Source organism: Seriola dumerili, unplaced genomic scaffold (assembly GCF_002260705.1).
Source record: "Seriola dumerili isolate Sdu_G_001 unplaced genomic scaffold, Sdu_1.0 BDQW01000331.1, whole genome shotgun sequence".
In the NCBI taxonomy this organism is placed as follows: Eukaryota; Metazoa; Chordata; class Actinopteri; order Carangiformes; family Carangidae; genus Seriola; species Seriola dumerili.
In genome coordinates this window covers 9,349,573-9,371,479 of record NW_019174586.1, presented here as the reverse complement: position 1 = coordinate 9,371,479, position 21,907 = coordinate 9,349,573, and positions in this window count along the sequence as shown.

Below are 21,907 nucleotides of genomic sequence, written 5' to 3'. Positions count from 1 at the left end.
TTATCCCATCAACCCTTAGAAATTGATGAGGTTTCAAGCTGTGAGCTCCCTGATGGCGCCCCATTACAATGAGGCTGATTGGAATTTTGTTTGCTTTGCCTGAAGGGGTGCAGTGGCTTAGGAGTTAAGATGCCAACCATGATCTGTAACATCCTTGGTCCAAAAACCTTGAGGGGACTGTTTTTGCATCTCACTCTCCTCCTCGTTCCCTGTCATCTTTCCACCACCGTTATCGAATGAAAGCATTAAATCATCTAAAATCTCTTTAAAAAACCAAAACATTGAAGACATGGTCTGTTGGTAATCCACAGTAAATGAGACATAGTCTTGGAAAGACAACAGAGCTGCTCAGCTGGATAGTATTAGCATTAAGTCGAAGAATACATCTCTTTTTGTGCTTTGTTTCGTTTTTCTTCTGTTAATTAGTTGAATTGTCCCTTTTGGCAAGTTCCGGCAGGTTCTCATTGTATGTTGGAAAGCTTTTGAGTTAAATTAGCTTATATGAAGTGAATACCATTGTATCTAACAACCAATTATTTTATAACAAGACCATACTTCAAAAAATGAGTCAAATTAAGACATTTCTCTCCTTGCTTTCTGTATTTCTGTGCAGGTGAATGTATGTAGTGTGATATTAGCACTTCTACAAACTAAGTGTTGCTGCTTCAAGTCAGGAACATACTGTAGGTGAGGAGGATGTTTACTCCCTCTCATCATTAGAAATGGCTCCGGTATTGAACTCCAGCATTCCCTCTCTCATCTCTGACTCATCTGTCCGTCTGTCTCCTGGCATCCCTCCATTCTTTCATCTTTTGCTCATTTCTCCATCCATCACATCTTATCTTTTGAACTGAAATGATCTGAGCTCTGTGTTTCCCTCCCTCTGTTTGAGTTTCTGTCCTCTTTATTCCATCGGTCTCTGTCCTTCTAGGTATCTCTTATCCAGGCCAGTCGATGAATATGTCACCTTAGTTTGAGCTTTAACTAGGACTCTGCTTTGGGCCATTCAGTGCCATTTTGAATGATGGAAAGTGAAGATGTATCATTTCCCCCAGTTTTTTCAGCGGTGTCTGAGACCTTCAGTGCAACTCAAGGAAGAATGAACAAATGCAGTCGGCAGTGTAATGCTGAAATTACATTTTCTTCACATCTTTAAAATGAGTGAATGTTGTTTGCCCCCAGAGGCCACAATGGAGCTATATCACACATAATTTTCTCGTGTTATGTTAAAATCTGATCCGTGGTTTCGGAGATATTGTGTGTGTGACAAATTGATTTCCGCCTTTAGCCTAAACTGTAATTTTAAGAGCAACAAAAACAGAGCAACGATGCATAACGTTCCCTCAGGTTTGGTCAAAATTCAATCAGCTGTGTCCGATGCATTCAACTGGCCAGATGGCCAAAGGCTGATCCTTTGTCCCGCCCACGATTTGTTCATCAGAGAAAGCAAGCACGGAGGAGAACTAGCAACAGAACGACAAAGAGATTACAAACCTCTCATTCTGAGTCTAGTTTATTCGCCAAATAAGCCCACATACAAGAACTGAACTTGGTATTTGCTCTTAGCATGCACAGGGAGATGGAAATAAGTAGCAGAATGTGGTAGGAACATAAGACTTTAATGAGTTTTTTTGTTCTCATACAGTGAATACGGGGGGTGATTGTGATTATATTACAACATCAGCTTAATCTAATTTTTCTTTATAGAAACATGCAGACTGATTCCCTAGTCTTTGACACTATGCAGTAATTATAAGCAGAAGCAGTGTTTCACAGTATAAATTACCTTGCTGTTTATAGCATATGTGAAGGAGGACTGTTGTATCTATCGTTTCTGTCATTTTTACTGGTGTGAACAAGTACTATATGAAAATGGCTGGGGAACAGCATTTTTTAGGATAATCCTGGGCTCTGACATGTGATTAGCTATAGCCAAAATGTGCTTATCAAGCTGTCCTTGACTTAGCCTCTACTGTTCTGAGATCACTTATGATTTGCAGCATTACACGCATGAGCAGACATGTGTGGAAACTTGCACATTAAGCATTAAGAGGCAGCAGTAGCAAATAAATTAGTGAATTGCACTGTGATTTATCATTTCTGTGCAAGATCTGTATTAAGTTTATAAACCACTGTACACCAATGGAATGAGTATGTTATTTGTCCACACCATGCATAGAGGTGTACAGCTAAGACAAGTTCAAGCTGTATTGACTGTATTGACTGTACTGAGGTTAGCATGTAGCTACGCGCCACAAGAGTGGGTCTGTGTTGTTTATGTGTGAGCCCAGACAATGACTGATGACTCCCTTTTATGTCTCTGTATGTTTATGAATCAGATTCATAAAACACCAGGATAAACACATATTTTTAGATCAAATTGAATGATCTTCAATTGGGACAAGGGCTTGAAATATCTCCTCACAAGCAGGATAAAAACACGCGGTTTGTTGTTTTTGTCTAGTGTAATGATATATCATATTAGTGAAGCTATTAAGCTCTATGTTTCAGGTTCATTGCAACATGTCTACTCTGACTGTGAGTCTCCGTCTCCCTCTCTCATACTCCATGTCATTCACTACAGATCATTTCAATGTAACTCATCCTAATCATCCTAATCAGCCATTAACCAACTTCTCAAAAAGCATCAAAAACCAATCTGTGATCCTTTTTGACCGAGTTAATTCGATAATTCAGTCAAGAGGAGACTTCACAATAGCAGACCGACTCCTACGTAAGTGAATTTGAACTCACTGTGAGGAGATTTACCTTTACTGGTTGTGTTTCTGAAAGTCGAAACTTTGTAGACTTGTAGAATACAGTTAAAACTCTTGATATATCAGTGTAGTGACTTACCTCTCTTCTAGTCTTCAGGTAAGAATCTGCCTCTTCTTCCTCTTGTGGACTGGCAGGCATCAAAACAACGGTGGATCGCTGCCTTCCGTGGTTCAGCTGTGATCAGTTCTGCTGCAGCTTTTCTTACTTTTATTGTAGAATATAAACCTGTTTTAGATAAATAGTCCTGTTTATTAGTTATGCTCCAGTCCTCCATGTTAAGAAGAGTCTGCAGAACAAGATCTGTTTCCCTGAGTTCTGAGAGTTTGTCATTGAGCTTCTTTTCTTTGTTTGGTGTTGTTGACTCATCAGGCTGAGCAGATCAGAGTTTGCTTGTAGATTATCCATATTTCAGTCACATTGATCTCTTTTATTCTTACTGTTTTTAGACACGACACTCATCCCTATTCCCATCTGTAAACACAGGCTGACTCTGATTCTTCCCTTTGCATCATAGTCAAATATCTTCCACAAAACCAGGATTTGTCAAACTGCAAATTGGTCCACGGATCAAACAAAAACTCGCAGCCCTTGATCTAACGTCTGCTTTCACTCATTCCTTAGTTCAACCAGGATTTCAGCTTTATTTATACAGAAGTCCCTGGTTACACCATGTTTTTAATTGGGGGTGGAGACATATTTGTATTTTTTTAGAGAAATGATTCCTAAAGCTACCATTCATAGTTATGTTCATCTCAATACATTTTTTATTGACTTGTGAACACATAATTGAAATGATAATTAGTACTTGACCTGTTTATGTGTGTTTGTGTTGCGTTGCTACACTAATGGTTTAGTCCACACAATTAGGCCTCACCTGTGATATTCTGCATGTTCTGCAGTGGTTTGGGTTCAAACCTGCCAGCTGGCTGTGTGATAGACTGGCGACTTGTTCAGGGTGTACACCGCCCTTCCCCGATGTCAGCTGGGATTGGCTCTGGCCAAACTCCCGCTATGGATAATGGGTGGATGATTCAGTTCTGAACAGCCTGAGATTCTTTAATGCCCTGCATCGGGATATTTTATTCAAGGTGTTGCAAGGTTACACAACAAGGAGCAGTATGTCAGATTCATGTAGCTGGTCGTGCTCATGTGTTGGCATTGAAGATTGAAATGCTGAAACTGCCAACTTGTTAGAGGTTAAAGTTACAGGTGGTTATGATAAAGTGTTTGCATGGAAACTACCAGATAGATAAATGCAGAGATGTCATGCTCATTCAACAAGTGATGCTTCCTGCTCACATGTGACTTGAATACATTTGTAAATTACTAAGAGCTTCAGAATTTCCCCATTTGAATTGGCGTTAACTTATGGGAAATGGTGTTTGTTAAAGGAAGCTAAAAACATAAATCGTTATATTGCTTTTCAAAACTCTACCCCCCTTGATCGAAACACATAAAGAGACTCATTCATGCTTAGTCTTCATAGATTTTAGAAATCTCAGTGGGATTCTGAATGAGGTTTTCTCACTTCTGCAATTGAACCTGGAAGTTCTGCTTTCATTTTGGCTCTGCGTGGAGCAGCTAAAAATATAATGCTTGGTTGAGTTAATATTTGTATTGATTTAAATGAATGTTGTTTGGAGCTTTATAGGTGCCGCTACAGCTGTGAATGTGTGGATGCACATGCAGGATGTGCTCTGTTGTTTTGTGGTGGCCTCGCTGACCTGTAAACAGAGCTTCCTCAGGATAAATAGCATCATATTGTATCTATAACTACCCACATACTAGATGCATTAGAAGTTGTAATAGAGGTGCAGAGAAAGTACAGCCAAACTTTCATCTTTCCTGATGTCCCCAAATGGTTCTGGACTCACTGGATGTCTGTGGTCTGGTGTAATGGCTTCTTGTGATGAGCTCCATTTTCCTTCTGTCCTCTTGTTCACAAAATCATGACATGTAGGCTAAGCCCGTTTTTCTCTAACCCAGTTCCAGTTCAGCTCACTGTGGAATCGTGGATGCTGTAGCAGTCAGATAGCTGCCGTTGTCCCTTTGTCCCCTTGTCATAGTATGTCACTGTAGTCTGTATGTACTGCAGCTATGTATCTATCAGGCTGAAAAACATATTATTTGTCAGATTATCAAGAAATTATTTCACACTGTGTGTCTCTCTGCTCACCTCCAGCTTTGTCTGTATATAGTACTCCAATATTGTGTTATATATTCTCATATCTTTAGTGCAATATTAAGCTATTGTTATTACATTTTGTTGTGAGTCTGTGACAATTCAGCCCAAGTCAGGATGAAAAGGCCGAGATAATGAGTTGGCCTTAGAGTCTGCCTTCAGACAAACGAAGTATGAAAAAAAAAGAAGAAGTCTCCATGAAGTGCATTTGAAGTACTTACCAAACATTCAGCTGCAGCCTCAAGGAAACATTAGATTCCTTTTATCCACCAAGTGCAATAAAGGCACACGGATATATGAAGTTAATGCAGGAGCATGACAACTGATGTAGCTGCATAAGCGCAGGTACTCATCACACATCCACATCATATTCAGTGTGTGAGGACAGTGGAGAGTATATTTATCACTGTGTACAGTACATTTCAGTAGCCAGTGTTAGAACTGATTTTATGGAACGTTTAAGGTTGTATGGTAAAGCAAATGCTCAACAGGATCTCACGGCTCATTTATTTTCAGTCATCATCTCAGGCTCAAGACACCCTTCCCACTACATGCAGACATTGTAACTTGTCATAACAGGAAAATTACAGGTGTAACTAATAAAATTAATGATGCTTGAGCCATAGGTGCAGAGGGCAGCCATCGTTAATGTAATTAATAACAGCTATGTTTATCCTGATTACACATCTTTAAATGTGGGTTGTGAAAAAGTTTCATTCCGTTGATTAAAGGCACAAAAGATATAAGAAAACGAAAAGACAAAATACAGAATATAAAATATTAATAATATGGTGTTACCGGTGATAATGTCCAATGACCAAAGGAATATTCCACAGGTCTCAGTTTTCAGTATAGTAAACTCTAAATTTGGCTCTGAAAAGTTTGTAGCTCATTCCTTCATGGACGAGGGCAGGTGCTGTCAGTTTGGATTCACAAGTGTTTCAGGTTTTCAGCAGAAAATCCAAGAAATGTTTTAGACCACTACTTTGAGAACTTTGTGTCAGATATTTTAGTGATATTTTACTACTTTTTTTTTAAATTTTATTACAAATTTCTGCCAGATAATTTACTAACAATTTTATATTTTACAAATATTTTTCAGGTATTTTACTAGTAAATACTTCATGATATTTTACTGATTTTCTTTCAGATATTTTACTTATGTTTTTTTTAATAATCACAAGTTATTATCAATATGTTCCAAAAACTTATACAAACAAGACAGAACTAAAACAGTGAAAGTCAGTCAAAGTCAGAAGAACTCTAAGACGGACTCCATGAATGTGTGTGGGAAATTTCCTGGCACCCATCCAGTAGTTGAAAAGATATTTATCTAAAATCTAAAAATTCATCCAAAAATGTCAATGTGTTGGTTCTGGAGCAGAGTGTAGTTTATTTGTCTGTAATGCCTTGCATTAGGGGAAACTCATTGTTTTTTTCTTCATGAATGTCTGCAGGAAATTTCACGTGAATCCAATCAGTAGAGAGAGAGATATTTCGACCATAGACCAACATGGCTGTATCACTTGTGTGACTAAAAAGATGCACCATTCTTTGCTAATGTAGCTGCAAGGTCACCATATTGCATTGTAGATGCTGCAAGCTGCTTTCTTTCATTTAAAGCAGAAAATAACAGAGTTTTGGTACAGATCCTCAGCCACCAAAGAAACAACCCAAGCTCATGTCATTTTGCCCAGATTGTGTTTTTTCACAGCTTCACTGTCAACCTGCTGACCCTGACTAAGATGTATGATTTGTACGCATCTTTCCACTGAAATCACAGTGTCTGCGTCGGTCTGTGTTTTCCTAAGCAAAAACACAATTTGTAATCATTTGTGGCCACGTCTTAGAAAGTGAGCGAGGCCAGCAGATGTTTTGTGGAGGCATCACAGCGCTGACAGAGATAACGACTGTCAGGACCCGTTCGCTTTGATTGCCACTGCAGAGGCCGATATCTTTCATGCTTCTCTCCAGTTTCCTCTCTCTTCTTATCCTGTTTTTCTTTTGCCCTTTCCCCTCCTCTCTTGTTTTTTGTTCTTATTCATTGCTGTAATTCTTCTTCTATTTGTGTTCCGTCTTTACAAACTTTGCTTTTTTTTTCCCTCATCTCATTTTGGCTTACTTTCATAACTTTTACTGGCAGTACTGCTGCCAAAGCGTTCACAATACATATGTTACTGCCATAGCAAAAAAATAATTGTGCTTGAGCAGTATATTGTTTTTCCTCCTTTGTTGATGAGTTTTTTCTTAAAATGACATTTAAAATTGCTGCACAGAGCTTCATGGAAAATGTTAACATAAAAAAAACTTACCACATGAATTTAGAGACATTAGTATGTTTACCAAAAAAATGCTTCTGATTTTTTTTTTTTTTTCTTTTTTTTTTTTTTTTTCTTTTTTTTTTTTTTTTTCTTTTTTTTTTTATTTTTTTTCCTTTGTTTTTTAATTATTTTAAAGAACAAAACAGACAGAGTGCAATGTTTTTTTTTTAACTTTTTAAGTATTAAAGAACATTTTGATGTTTGGAGCAAAGACTGGTTTTGCAAGAGTGTGACAACCACAAGGCAAGGACTCAAAAGCACGACTCAGACACAGGCGAGGATTTTCAGAAATCAGAGCCACTTAGCGAAGGTCAGTACACAGGTGAGCAGTACACAGGAGGCAGACTGATCCAGAGGGAGAGGGCCGGGGCGAGGTCAAAAGGCTGAGCTGAGGTCATACACAAAGAAAACTAACTGCCCTCGAAGAAACGGCTGGAACACTCGACACGAGAAGATGAAGATGAACTGGCACAAAGGGAAGGAGAACACAGACTAAACACACTTGGAGAGGGGAGACAATGAGGCACAGGTGCAACATATTAGGGCGGGGCAGACAATCACAACGCAGGGCACAGGGCAGGAAGTGAATCTGAAACTAAAGGGAGAGATGGTGATACCAAAATAAAACAGGAACAGGAAATGTATAAAAATGACAAGACATAACCAAAGATGAAAACATGACCTAAGAGACAGAGGTGAACAAGACAAAGAGGAAACAACAGGTTAATGGAAGATGTTACTGCCACCTGAATTTAGGTCTTTCCTCTTTCTGTCTTTCTTCTTCAAAATAATTAACATAACAATAATATATTGATGTTGGGGAACATTAATGTCACTCTGCCATTGTCTTCTGCAGGAAACTGAGGAGCCTTTTATGGTTTTCAGTGTCAGTAACTGGACTGTGGCTCTGAGCCTGGTGCTGGTCAGTGTCCATCTCTGCTCTGCATTCATGACTCCACAGAGAAACACACTCGGCCTCTTTTTGTCCTCCTGTCAGGTTTCTGAACAATCTTCTTCATTACTTGGTACTTCTGTGTTTTGTTTTGTTTTTTTATTGTGTTCTTGTTGCAGTATTGACACTGATATGAGAGGGAGAAGAAGTGGGGAGAAACAGACTCAGAAAAATAGACAAAGAAAATAAGAATAACTACTGCACTTACCACATGGCTCTTTATTTTCATTACAGCTATAAAGTGTGTGAAACAGCATGTCTGTTCAGAAGAAGAAGAATTATTTTGTCGTAGAAAAATATTGATTCGTCTTTGTTGCTGTGAATTTCTCTGTCGGTGTAGATTCAGCTTCTACAGCAGATTCTTGTTGCTGCATCTTTCATCCTCAGCTTTTATGCTTGGGAATAAAAACGATAATTATTATTATCATCATGTTAATAATATCAATCATAATAACAATGTAGCACTTTTCAAAACAGTTGCAAACTAGTTTACCAAACAAAATTAACTCAAGGTCAAGCTTTCAACCATAATACGACATAAAAAAATATTTAAGATGAAATTAAGTGAGCTAAAACTTTAATGATTATAATTTTTTACTTATATATAAAACACTGAAAACACAATTTAAAATGTGGGGTTTCTAATGAGTCAAAATGTATGTATTACATTGGCAGTATATTATATTATTTTGATTAATTGCATCGATTTGTATGGACACTATGATACTTTTTTACAACACATGGACTGAGGCTGCAGTCCTGTTTGAACCTTTCAGGAACATTCTTGTTCCCTGTTATCCGACAGCTGTGTTGCTACAAGCCTCTTTCCAGCTGCTGGTTAACTCGGTCAGTAATGAGCAGATTAAATCGGAGAGGTCATGAGTCATATAAAAATTTTCACTTTCTGCCAGGAAAATGTTGTTGTGTAGAAAATAACCCGAGCCTCATGATGACTGATAAATTACAAGCAGCAGCTCCTCCCCCAAAATGGACACAGCAAACATTCTCCTGATGGAAAGTCTATTAAACATACACCTGTATCGATCCACAGTCAACATTGCCACTTGGTAATAATGGACCACTTTAAGATTTATTGGTTACACCATTAATGGTGAGAAAATTATCATGCTGGAGCGAAATCTTTCGTTTTATTTGTCTCCTTCAGAGCAGTGAGCTAAGCTCCTGTTTTCACCACAAGTCTGTTTTCACCACATTAATCAAACGCCTGCTGTTACTTTGTGAGATCTAAAACCCTGTTTGAAGTCCAGCACCCGACAGCTAAAAGTACAGACCCCACAGACTGTGATCGCTACCTCATTTACGGGGTCATTAATCAGCTAATTGTCCTGACTGTCGGCCACTCATGGGTGAGTAATAATCTCAACAAGTGAGACTAGCCATTGGAAAATATTAAACTATTGTAATATCTTTAAAACAAAATCAGCAGCCGACGCAGCCTCTTCATTTCTCTCTCTACAAACGTGATCCCTGCCTGTTCAGCTGGGACGAGGTGTTTTCATCATTACCTATAACATGGCTTAAAATAGTTGCACCCAAAGTTATAGTAGACGCACATACTGTCGGACTGAATGTTTTAATTCTTATTTTCTCCTTAAGTGAATGAAAAACAGCCACTGAATGAAGAGGCAGTGTCTGTCAGAATAAGAAATCAGGGAAGAACTAAAGAAAAGGACAAAAACAAAAAAACACAAAAAAAAGCCTCTTTCTGTCTCTCTCCTTGTTTCTTTCTTGAAGTTTACCCGCGAAAATTACACACTTGATTCCCAATTAATATCCAAAGGGTCGTTGAGTTTGCCATTGTTCCGCATGAGCAACCTGAACACAGCCCGCTGTGCGAAGCGAAGGTAATTAGCTAGAATGGACACACACACATCTTGGATACTCTATGAGAGCAGGGTGTAATTACAGTTATATTGCATTATAGATCTATTAGAAGATGAGCTGCTAATCATTAAACTTTCTCTTCATTCATTACCTGCAAACACATTCACACAGAAAACATCAGACAGGATTCATCCCAAACTGCTGTGAAAGAAATTTCACAGTAAAGATGTTCATCATTTTTTTTGGAGGTTTTGCTATTGCTACATAGCTAATGTTGTAGCTTATAGCTAGCAGCTGTTTACTTACCAGTCTTGGCCAAAGCTTCAGCTGTCTCGGCGTTTACAAGACAAGAAGATATATTATGTCCTCGGAGCTGCTACTTCTTCAGGGCAGACTAGGCGCTGCAGTGACTTGGAATCAGAAAAAGAAAGAGACGGGTTGACCAGGCCGTGGCTGACTGCTTAGCATGCTAACTTCAATACTGCAAGTATACAAGTAAACTGCTGTTAATGCTAATGTTAGCTATGTGGCAATAGCAAAACTTGCAAATAACTAATTTAATGGGTTAGCAGGGTTGATTATATATATCGCTATCATTTCTCTATCATAGAAAATATACATACATAAAAAATGTGGCTCTTTAGCTGTCGCAGGCGCCATGTTAATCCCTCTGTTTCCACACTGTAAAAACATGATCTTACCCTCCTTATTGCAACTATTTCCCCATAGTGTTGAAAACAGTATAGTTAACTTCACATTTGTTAAATTTTTCGTGCAGTATTTCTATGTGTTTCTGTTTTTTGTAATAGTTTGTACCTTCAATTTACCTTCTGTTCTGGGGTCTCATGGGTCCATTTGTGTATTTATCTGCATATCTACAATATGTGTGTGTGTCCTGAGCGGCTGGACGTCTGCTCACAAACATAATTAGCTCTTTAATCTGACTCTGAGCAGAAATGAGGGATCTGAAAGAGCTCAGCAGTTCCCTGCTGCTGCCTGGTGCTGGGAGAAAACTGTCTCATGTTTCCCATTAGTCGATTCAGTAGCTGTTGGACATTTAGTTGTAGTAAATAGTACGTGAGGGAATGTATCCGACAGCTGTGTAATGATTAAAGAGAAACGCTGTTTTTGCACGGGGATATGCACGTTTCATTTGATTTCATGTGAGCCAGCTGTGAGCTTCTGTCTATGAAAATGAAAATATTGAAGTCCAGCACAGCGTGTGAAGCTGAACTTGAACAGTGTGGTAAAATGGCACCAGCTCATCAGGAGACATGAATAGAACATTGTAATACTGAAGTAAACACTTTGCCCAATAAGCTAAAGTGAAAAAATCTAATGCAGCAGTCTAGTATCAGTAGCATGGAAATTAGCTTGTTTATACACAAGGCTTTCTCTTGTTTGCCATTTAGTGCAATATATTTACGTGGCTCAGGTGGTAGCTAAACCCTGGGTTGATGGTTCAATCTCTGGTTCCCTTGAAGCTTAGGTTGGTCGAGGGGAAGATGCAGCTGAAACACAGCAACATTATATCTGAGCTCCTGAATTCAGGGTGTGAAATGTATGCGCTATTTCTTGCCTTTAAAATTTCCCAGTTGTGAGCCACCACACCTGTCAGTGAATGACGACGATCTATAAGAGTATGAAATCTCAATTTACTGCTCACTACAGAGTAAACTTCTAAGTGGAATAGTGAATAATTCAATAGCATATAGATTGTAATCCAGTTTTTTATTTTCTTTATTTTGTGACAATGGCACACAAAAAAAATCATTAAAAGTCCACAAAATATTAATCAATCAGTCTCTCTTTCCAGGCAAGTTGGTTTGCCACCAGGTGACATCGGTCAGTCACATATAAGTTAACAACAACATCAGATAAAAAAATTTAAAATAAAAAACCAAATTAAAACTTTGAAAATGAAATAAACGAATAAAATGTGATAAAAGTAAGAAATGTAAAAGATATCTTAAAACCACCATGTTCTTAAAAAAAAAAAAAAAAGGTTGAAAAGGTCAATATATAAAGAACAATTTATTAAAGTTGGTAATTAAAAAAAACTACAGAAAATATAAATGAGATGCTTCAAGATCTAATCTGTCCAATATTTAAATGAATAACAGGAGAAAGATCTGTAGGATTAGCAGCTGTGGCCGCAGACGGGGAAAGGGAGAAAATTCACACTGGGATAGATTACCTCACCACACTCCAGTGCCTTACACACTCACACACCAAACCAACAAAAGGGATGCAAATAAAGAGAGAGAGAGAGAGAGAGAGAGAGAGAGAGAGAGAGAGATCAGGGTAAATATATAGCCTTCCCCAAACAATTAAAACCAGGAAGTAGGCATGACTAAACCCTATGGTGACCTGGAAGGGATCTCCCACTACCTGCTACATAAACTTTACTGATATAATTACCAAGGTCACTGAGCTTATGTTTGTCAGTTCCTCTGGAAATAATGTTGATATTTATGACTTTGTACAGTTTGGTGTGATAGTATGACGTGTGAATGGTTGGAAGAGACAGTAAATGAGAAAACCTGATCTGCTCAGTGTGCTGCTGAGCAAGACGCCAAGCCGATGAATGTTCAGCTGGAGTGGAACAGCGGCAGCTCCTAGCGTGACCGTGGTTGTACTGAACATGAATCAGCACATTATGGTGATCGGGGCCATCAAGTCAGGACAGTGTGTCTATACTTATCAAAGTGTCCCTGAGCTCTTTCCTGGCCCTGGCTGCTGAAACAAATGTGTGTGTGTGTAAAGAAAAAAGAAAAAAGAAAAACCTCATTTCGGTGTGTCTGTGAGTCAGACCTCTAAGTTCAAACAGCCTCGTCTCTGAAGATTGTTGACTTATAATAATCTTGAAGGAGGTTGATCTTTTCAGTCGATTTGCTCAGAGAAAATCTAAAAATGTTCCAAACTGATTTGAGTGAAACTTAGTGGCTCACATGGTGGCGGTAGAGATGGTGGTGATAGAGATTATTAAAAAGTTTATCTCTACTGGAGCGAAAGTTTAGCATTTGGGACTCCATGTGCCACTCGACACACATGGCAGCAGTTCTACAGTATTAGTTGTGTTTGTTCTCCATTAAATGCCTTTTAAGTTCTCAGCTCTCAAATCAGCACGTCTTGATGATGAACCAAAAGCTACGCCATGTTTCCATGTTTATCCTGAAGCTACAGACATCACTTTAATACATTCCACGTCAACATTTGGAGCCTTTGATACCACCAGGACGGATCAAGTGTGGAGTCAATTTGCTATCGGTTAGCTAAGGTAGGTAATAGAAGTTGGATCTTAGAAGCTGTCGTCCATATGGGGATATAGTGGTATAGCTTTATTGAAGATCAACTTCCTTAACTTCTGTACATGTACAGACACAATCAAAATTTCTCCAGGAATTTTCTAGTTATCATCATTATTTTGCATTTCTTGTACTGTCCACTTTGCTACTATGTTAATAAAGGATCTTATCTCATCTCATCTTATTCTTGACCCAAAACCTTATTTTTGTCATAATTCTGTAGTTACTTGTCCAGTAGGTGTTAACTTCTTCATATCAAAAACAGGGGTCACATGTTCGGTTGGAAAACAGTTTTAAATCAATATAATAAAGCCTGTGCTGTGTCCCAGTTGGAAACTGTGTATCAGATTGAATCATGTTGTAGTGTGTTTACTGTCCAAAATAACTGAAAAGAACTGAACTAAAAATATCAGCAGGCGGCCGAGGTTCTGTGTGACACTTTTTCAATGCAGTGCACAACAGAAACGCAGGATCAACTGTAAAGTGAGAAAGCTGGGAGGTAGTGTGATGGTATTATATGATGAAGATGCATTTTTCTGTTATTCATGGTTGAATTGCTTTCTAAAGTTGTCATCTGATTAATTTCCGTAACATGCAAACTCCAGCTTAACTGCATGATTTTAGTTTTGCAAGTACTTTAATGCAGGAGTTTATATAGTAGGTTTCTCAGGTTTCTAATACTTGTTGATGGAGTTGTAACTAAAAAGAAGACTATGAATATTATTTTCTGTACTGCTAATAAAACATTCGCAGGGAACAAACCCTGAGTGTGTGCACATTGCTCCTAAACAATAAAAATCTTTTCGTAGGTTTTGCCAAAACTTTCCATCAGTCTCAGCAAAAGTCTCACTTATTTCTGTCGTCACCATCTGTGGTTGAAACTGAAGCTGGTGCAGCTCCGGTGCGACCAGCAGCAATCTGAATATGTTTGGATGATTTATTCTGGCACTTTTAACAAAGATCATAAAAATGATCCAAAATGCCACGAAATTATTCAAAGAAATGGTTGATGTTGTTTTACACTTCAAGTGCTGCCAGCTGATTGGTGAGCCAACACAATTTATTTTCTATGGCAAGAAGCAGTCCTCTGTGTATTGGTACAAAAAGGAGGAGAAAATGGACTCTCTCCTCTTCTTTACCTCTCTCTCCCATTTCCCGTCTTCCTTTCTCTCACTAATTTCTTGCAGTAACAGCACAAATTAAAGCCCAACAATGTGGTCACTTGTGAATCTTTTCTCTCTCTGTTGTTTTTGCTTTGAATCCCTCTGTTTTCTCCTCATCCCTGCCTCCCTCCTCTCTGCCATTATTTTGTCTGTTTTGCTGTGAAACATATCTTCGGGGTAAATTAAAACTCTTTCTTCTTCACTTCTCCGGCTTCTCTCCTTTCTCTCCGACTTTTGTTTTCTTTCCCATTTCATTCCCAGCGGAGGATGAATTATGTGATTGTATCACATTTATCCCACAGACTGGTGTGTTATTATTTATGTTCTTTTCTGGGCAAATTTTAGATTCCTGATTAAAAAAAACCTGCATGCACCTCACATTTTTCCAGATGAAAAGTTTTGTTAGTTTAGTCTGAACCAAGGGAAAGAAATATATTTTTACCCCTTGCTGTGATCCTGCATCATCAGCTTTATTCTGACCTGCAAGATAGAATAAAAATAGATTTTTCCCCCAGTATCTGAGAGCACATCGTGCCGCACTGTGCAGCAGCTTATCTGCTTGATTATCTTATCTGGGGTTCACGAAAAGTTCACAAAGAAACAGGTGATGATGAGCATCATTAGCTAAGATTGCAACTCAACCTCATATATCATAAGTGATGATGAACAGCTGGTTTTAAACCTGTAGTGTGAAACCTTTGTCTCCCCCCTCTGGCAGTGAGTAATTACACAAACAAGGTTGAAAGCTGAGAAAGTTCCACAGTTCAATGATGATAATTCATTATCATCATAAACACCAACCTGTCCACGAGCAGTGAGTCGACATGTCTGCCCTCAGTTCCTTCTCTTCCTTCGGTGCTCTCCAAACGAGGAGAAGCCACAGCAACAGTGATCCATGTTTGTCCTCGCTGTCGCTTTCTTTTTCAGACTGTAATCCTTTTTTTTCACCTTTTCTTGGACACTTCCTTGGTATTCCTGCAGTAGTTTCCCTCATACTCCTATCTGCTATAGCCTGCTCCATCACCGTCGCTTCCTTCTGACACCATGTTCAACATAAGCAGCCAACAGACACCCTAACCCTGCATGTTGTGTCCTGGACTTTCATTATGTGCCCCCTGCAGCTGCCTGTCAGGTGCTTGTGTTGAGCCTCCAGATATGTTTAGATCACACTGTAAAACACTGTATAGGCAACAGAACTCTCTCTTCAGCTCTGGCAATCTTGCTGATTGAGTTAAAATGGGACGCGAGTATTTCGCCACAGAAACCAGATTTAAAACTCTAGTATACACCTGAATACAGACAGATTTACCTGTTGCTGATAGGCTTAACCAGCATTGTGTGAACTCATTTGACATCAGCTTGAATCTAAGAGACGTTTATTTATATGTAAAAAGTCCCACAATCTGGCTTTAAGTAAAATCCTGTAACTGTTTTGCATCAGTATTTGACTCATAAAAGTTCACTGTCGTGCTGTTGTCCTGCGTTGCTCTGGTACAATGATGCAGCTAAAAATGAAAAAAATTAAACAAAACAAGTCCAGTTACTGAACTCACAAAATTAGGTTCAACTCCAGGGCTTCTTGACTCCACTTGAGACCTATTAACTAAATGTCTTTAAAATGTACAAACACTGAGAAAATTACCAAAGTACCAAAACCAATTAAACATTCAGACTGAGCAGAATGTACTCAGGCGCTTCAGCCGCCTCCTCTGACCTTTGCATTTAAGGAGTCGGCATTAAAGTTCGCCAAAAGGACAACTGATGTCTCCATTTACCGCAGTGGTTCAGACTTTTGTTATTTTCCTCTACTTTTCCTCACCAACATTTTTCTTTACCTTTCCTCAGTGTAATTTGGTGCACCCCAGACCACGGCGTTTCAAAGCTTCTACTGTTTCAGCCATTACACCCCCGCCATTTCATCTTCCTCGCTCTCCCCAGTTACACAAATATTTTCATACTTAGGAGCAGTCATTTTCTCTACAGCGCAGAGGGAAGGTATCAGAGTTTGACAAAGGCCAGAATTTCCCATCTGATTGAGAGCCAGTGAGCAGAGGCTTCCACCCGGAGGCCTTTTCCCCCCAATCTCCGCTGCAGCAGCTGAACTCGGTTTGATTGATCTTCCAAAAAGATTTTCTGAAGTATTTTTTGAGCTGAACGTCTTCATAAACACCATCTGTGCCGTGTAGGTGGCAAGATGCAGGAAGATGAATTGTTGCATTTATAATCTTTCCATTTTTCCACTCAGGGAGACGATGATCAGGACGTCTGATGACTCAGATTTACCTACTGTTGCTACGACGCTTCTCGCAGACTCACTTCATTCATTGCAACTTTTCACAAAGGCAGCTCCTCTGACTTCTTCATGTCATGCTTTTCAACCAAGCTGAGAGTCGGAGTAATTAAAAATCGTCAGAAATCTTCTAGAAATCAAAAGTAAAATTTTTTGTTCTCGTCATTTTTGGATGACTCATTCTTTAAATGTCTGAGGAAAGTTTATAACTATTAATGGAAATCATTCAAAATCAGGCTGAAAGACGGAACATTCTCTTAAAAACTATAGAAAAAAATGTATTTACCTCGAAGGGAAAAACTAAGGATAAGGATACCATTTATACTCTACTTCTTTACGTTTTGCTGAGTTGAAAAATTGGAGCGAAACACAGCGGTCTCCATGCGTAGACACATTTCAAGTGCCAGGAAATTTTGAAATGGCTGTGGACAAAATAATTTATTGAAGGACGGGAGCAAATGAGAGGATCACCGGCTCCAGTGCATCAGAAGATAAATGTCCCACTTTTGTTTGAGTGATGTGGTTGGCCACCTACACCTTCTCTTTACAGTTCTCCAAACCTGGGAACCTTTAAAAAGACGACAGGACGCCGTTTGTTGAGTAAAATGAAATGAGATTACAGCATGGCCGAAGTGGTAGCACTGTCTCCAAGAAATTAACAGTAATAACAAATGTTTTTTGAGGGAAACGTTTCCTTCAGAACATATTTGCCGTTGCAGTTCAGTTGGATAGAAACTTAATGTGAAGGAGAAACAGTTGCACAGTAGAAAATGTGCTCTGGGCCTCGGAGTCAATGGGGAACACTTGGAAACAAAAAAGAAAAAGAAAGACATTAAAAGCGAGAATGATTGGTACAATACAACCGGGAACCTCACTTAAACTTGCTGTGTCACACTCAGTTCTCTTATACTGTAACTCTGCCTCTGTATAGTGTAATTTAGGCATGAAGATAAACATTTTCTGACAGCATATTCCTTTCTTCTCTCTGTGAAACGTTTTAACATATTTTCTGCACTCACACATCATTTATACATCTCGACTAAGGTTTGTACTTCACACAGAACCAGAGGAAACAGAGAAAAAATCCAGCACACAGATGTAAAACAGGGATGTGAAGTATTTCTTGGAAATGTAATTTATAAGGCTTAAAGCATTATAATATCGCTGTTCTCATGAAGCCCTCCTGAATCAGGAGGAAACATAATATAAATTCTTCTGTTTAAAAGCCTCGGTAGAAATAATGCAGCGCGTCAATGAAACAAAACGAAGGGAAAAGAAACTGAACGAAATAAAAAAAGCTGAAAGCAAAAATGAGACTAAAAATTCCACCAAAGAAAGTTAGTAATGCAGAAGAGGAAGATCTGGAGGAGACCATAACATCTGTGGGCTTCATGTCAGATGTGATTAGCAAGGTGGTTAAACAACAAGCTATAACTTAATCTGATGGACAAAGTGAAACAGCTGAAGAACCTTGTTACTGAGAAGGATAAGAAGACTGATGACTCTGAACAATACACGAGAACGGACCAAACGCCAGACAACAAACTTATTACTTGACAAAAAAAGAACATTGCCAAACAAAACCACAGAAGTAGTAAAAGTTGTCGCTCAATGACACTCAGTTACCACACACACGATCAGAGGTGATGCCTGATTCCATTAAAGACCATGGGAAGAGTTGAGGGATACTGATCATTTGTAAATATCCAAAGTTATTTATGAAGAACAAAACAGAAGAGCTAATCCCTGCCTCCCTCAGCGAGTTGCTCTGGTGCATAATGAAAACAGAAAATCTTTCCTCCATAGAAAATCTCCCATTACCAAGCAACTGAAGCACAAGGTGTAAAATGTGCAGCTACTGATTACACAGATTTATGCACAAGCCTGTGCAGACAGATGTTTGATTATACATCAGATGTTTTTTCTTTGAGCTCACCCAAACTACAATGAGGATAGAGAGACGTGACCTCAGTATCAGCATCTGTTTCCCACCTTGGATTTGCAGTGACAAGGTGAATAATCCTTCAGTTTTCCTGGAAACATCTGGTTTGATGGAGGTTTGCTGTTGTTCTTCGTGTCATTTTGACCTTGAATTTAAAAAGATTGATGCAGAGCAGAGAAGGAAGACACGGAAGAATCACAGTTAAGAGGGTAAAGAGACATAAAACTTTTTTTTAAAGATGAATAAATACATTTTTGAGCAGAAAAAACATCAAAAGAAGAAAACAAACACATTCACCACCACATCACTGGCTTATACATGTAATATAGCTAACATGTTAGCAAACGATTGTGCCCATTTACACAGCTAATCACAGATCAACTTTGTCATCTCGTTGTCTCCACAGGATCAATGTAATCCTATATTCACTCTCCTTTCACCTCTGGCATCAAAAATAACAATAATAATAATAATAATAATAATAATAATATGTGCACACAATTTAGTCAGTTGTGCTCTGTTGTGCTATATTTGCGATCTCCTTAACAGTGTAATAGACTGTTTCCCTGTAAACACTTTGATGATGCTGCAGATGTCATCCAGTTCATAAAAAGAGGAGTGGAAAACAAATGTATAATACGAAAATTAAATCCCGAGCATAATTTAGTAATTCATATACAGTAATCCTTTTTTTTTATTCTCAATAACCCGTCCTGGGCTTCTATGATTTGTTCTCCCGTGATAAAATACCAACAGACACACCAGGTTGTGTGCAGTGGGTTCATGAATAATAAAAAAAAAAAGTCCAACAAAATCCAATTACTTTAGCTGCAGGACTAAAAAAAAAATGCATTGAAGCTTGTTAGATAATTCTCCATTACCTGCCTTTATCTCGAGAGGTCAAAGGTCAGGGTTAGGAAACACAGCGGGTCAAGTGTCTCGCTCAAAGCCACTTCAGCAGGGCAGTTGACTGCTGACATGGGAGCCTCTGCTACCGCTCATGTCTTTGAATGAATGTATTTTAGCCCCGGAGACAAAGAGAGATCACCTCTAAAAGTTTTAATGCTCATGATTCCTCTCATTAAAAGATTTGACATGTGACAGGCAGTCAAACTGATCACCTGTTTACAAGTCGACAGGCTGATGAGTAACTTGGCTGCGCGACTGGTTGTTTAACTGACTGTTTGTGTGCCTCTCTGTTATGATAATGTCAATAACCTTGCGTCACTGACATTTGGCAGAAGGCACTATGAATAGCTACCACCCGCAGGACCCATAATGCATTAGTGTTTTCATTGTGGCAGAGCGGTGAGGGTGGAGGTCTCTTTATGTGTATCTATCTGCACATGAGTCTGTGTGTCTATATACAATGTTTGTGCTGTGCAGTGACAACAATGCCTATGAATCAACCTGTGCTTAGGGATAAGTAAGTACGATCTGTGACCCGGCCTTATGTTGCTCTTTATTTTATCCCTGAGGCACTCTGCTGTTTAGTCTTCCTATATGTTAACCTCCACATTCCTCTTTCCCTTTGAAAAGATGAAATGGGAGTGACAGACTGAATTAATTCAACCCCTGCTGCTCCAAAGACGTAGCTGTTGCATAAGCCACAATTTTCCCTGCGCCTTTGTGAAACTACTGATTTTACTTTATTTTTCTCTCCAAAGACAAAATGCTTCATAAAAAAAGAAAAATACCCCTAACACCGTGTTCTAGCAGGAGTTTTATAGCCATGGCAGCAGTTGAGCAAATGAAAATGATGAAGGTGCTATGGGAAAAGATAAAAGATTATGATGCATCCTGAGAGGGCATGGATGTCTGTACCAAACTGCATGGTCATCTATCTAATAGTTGTTCCACTTAAAACTATAAAAAATCTGGCAACAACAGTCCACGGTCCAGTTACTGTCTAACCTTTGATATTCCATCTGAACGCACTAATCTCGGCAGAGCTAGTTTCAGGTACCTTGCGTCTTTTAAACTACCCTCAAGTTAGATTGGTTCATTCCCCCTCTGAGATTTTAAAGCTCTGATATGTGATGTTTTTTATGACCCCTCTTTGTTGTCTGGTCTTATTTGTGTTGTTTTTGTGCGCAGGTTGTGTGGTTGTCTGCTTATGAATATTTCTTGTTTTCAGGTTCTTGAAAAGGAGACTTCAATCTCAATAGGACCATTTGATTAAATAAAGTTTAAATAAAAAATCTCATCGTGGCAGTCAAAGAAAAGTCAGTGGATCATAAAGTCATCGTCTGGGAACCATAAATCTCCGAGCAAAAATATTGCCCCAATTTGAATTAGTTATAGTTTGGTCTCCAACTTAAAACATGTGGCTCTTTTAGCTGCTATATCCTTCACTTTGTTTGTCATAGAGTCACGAACTTTGTCTGATGCTGGGCAGGTAGTGCAGAGTGGGTCTGTGTCAAGAGCTGAAAGAAAACAGGAAATGTGTCTTTAAACCAAAACTCTGAGCTGAAAGAGTAAAAAGCTCCACTGAGATGAAGGCCCTTTATTCATTATCATAAAATCTTTGATTGTTGGAGTATAAAGTTTGAGCTCCTGTGTGAGCAGTGCACGACAGTGTATGTGCATATGAATTTTTACATCCTACAAATATCCTTTAAAGAGGAACTTGAGTGGCTTGTCAGTGCTGCTGAGCTCAGGCGGCTCTGCTGTCTCTTCACATTGGTGCTGAGCTGATATGAAAAGAGCAGGGTGCGAAAGGGTCTTTAATATGATGTGCTAATACCGCTGAATGTCAGGGTTGAATATATGTTCTCCGCAGCGGCCCACTGGAACAAGACTTATGGGCTGTTCTTAGAAGTGAAGTGGACTTCGTATAATCCCATAGTGTCCGGGTAAGTAGTGGTCCAGGGCTTTGTTCTCCTCTTCCACATTTTACTCTCTCTGTGTTTTACTAGATCCTTTTTCACTATCATATTTTCTCCTGCATCCTTCTTTCCTTAATTTCTCTAATACATTCACACAGACAGTGAAATTACAGCAGAAGTAACGGAAACAGAAGGTTTTTGTTTTTTTTAGTATAGGGGTAAGATGAGCTGCTGGAGGCGGGTCGTGTCTCCCGACTCTCCAGAGAACAACCCTCATTCCCTGCAGGAAAGCAAATGT